Source organism: Haplochromis burtoni, unplaced genomic scaffold, assembly GCF_018398535.1.
Source record: "Haplochromis burtoni strain Fernald_Lab_line unplaced genomic scaffold, NCSU_Asbu1 Contig_309, whole genome shotgun sequence".
NCBI classification, from domain to species: Eukaryota; Metazoa; Chordata; class Actinopteri; order Cichliformes; family Cichlidae; genus Haplochromis; species Haplochromis burtoni.
Window position 1 is genome coordinate 106,893 of NW_024582670.1, and position 1,728 is coordinate 108,620.

At 40.9% G+C, this 1,728-nt stretch overlaps 1 long non-coding RNA gene across 1 annotated transcript; it reads left to right on the plus strand.

The window, feature by feature from the left end:
* Window positions 1-448: 448 nt before the first annotated feature.
* LOC121815797 lies at window positions 449-1,177 on the plus strand. Its single transcript, XR_006055370.1, has 2 exons — window positions 449-729; window positions 1,139-1,177. It is a non-coding gene; the product is annotated as an uncharacterized LOC121815797 (long non-coding RNA).
* Window positions 1,178-1,728: the final 551 nt, after the last annotated feature.

A 1,728-nucleotide genomic window follows, 5' to 3' on the forward strand; every position in this document is an offset into this window, starting at 1 on the left:
GGATCATCCTCGTTGAGATGCTGCAGTAGCTGGAGTTTGTAAGGGTGCCATTTGTGAGTAGCTAATATCCGCTGAAGGGATGCTCAACTAATGCCACTCTCCAGTGACATGCGGCGAGTGCTACGCTGTGGGCTCTTGCTGAATGAAGCTAGGACAGCCACTGATGTTTCTTCATTAGTGACAGTTTTCTTGCGTCCACATTTTGGCAAATCCAACACTGAACCAGTGTCACAAAACTTAGCAGGTGTAACGATGTAAAAGAATGGATATGGTTTTGTTGTTGTTAAATTCCTGTTAAACTTGGGATCGCAACCATGGGTTTATTTTGGAACTTTTATTTTGAAAATCCGCAGCGGAAGTCTGCTACTGGTAAACGGGCTACCCCCTAAGCCTATCATTAGTAGCAATGAAGCTTTCGCTGTGGTAAGTTCCTCTCCGTCCACTCTCACAGAGCATGAGTTTAAAACATATTTGAAAATCCTCATTGAAGCTAATATGACAGTGCACTAACTGCATGAACTGCCCATACGGTAGTATTTGAGTAGATTTCAGGTTTATGACCGTGTTTTGTAGTTAATAGATTAGACGGTAGGAAAAATGGACACGTGGAGCTAGCGGCTAACAGCTAGAGGAGGCTGTCGTGTCTAATAATTTTGAAACTTCTCTCAATAGTTTGGGCGGAATCCTGTTGCTGAAACCCATGGTTATTCATGTCCCATGTTATTGCAGGTATGTGTACTTTGAAACATGTATATGGTTGAGCTACAGGCTAATTCTGTTTAAGACATATTGCTTATTAAGTTTGCCCAGTAGATGGCAGCATTGTTCCATTTACTATTGTACGTAAAAGGGAATTTTGGCTTTGGTTTATTTATATTTACATGAATGTGCATTTAAGTGAATTAATTTTTCTTTTGTTATCTAAACCACAACGCAGTAATGTTTCTATTTTATTTTCCGTGATAAGTATTGTTGCCATTTTGTTTTTCAATCAATATTTGTTTTTATTTATTTGGGAAAACTAAGAGTTCCACTATACGATCATAAGCCTATAGTTAGTAGCAATGAAGCTTTCGCTGTGTTTGGGCGGAATCCTGTTGCTGAAACCCATGGTTATTCATGTCCCATGTTATTGCAGAGACCCACAAAAAGGGGAATAAATCACGCCTGAGCTCTACCCACTTCGAGTCCAGAGAGTTTTATTCACACAGCGCTGGAAAGAGAAGCTGACCAGGGGTTACACGTTGAACTTTTCTGCACGGCAATGCTGTGGAAAATACAGGGTGGGCCATTTATATGGATACACCGTAATAAAATGGGAATGGTTGGTGATATTAAAGTCCTGTTTGTGGCACATTAGTATATGTGAGGGGGCAAACTCCTCAAGATGGGTGGTGACCATGGTGGCCATTTAGAAGTCGGCCATCTTGGATACAACTTTTGTTTTTTCAATAGGAAGAGGGCCATGTGACACATCAAACTTATTGGTAATGTCACAAGAAAAACAATGGTGTGCTTGGTTTCAACGTAACTTTATTCTTTCATGAGTTATTTACAAGTTTCTCTTTGTTCACAGCCATTGACATGTCGAAGAGGTTAACACGTGAGGAGCGGATCGAAATTGTGTTGATATCTGGTGAACGCAGTAACCGGGTCATTGCAGCAGATTTCAATGCAAGACACCCTACGAGACCACCCATCTCCCATGCTACAGTTAGCAAACTGCTT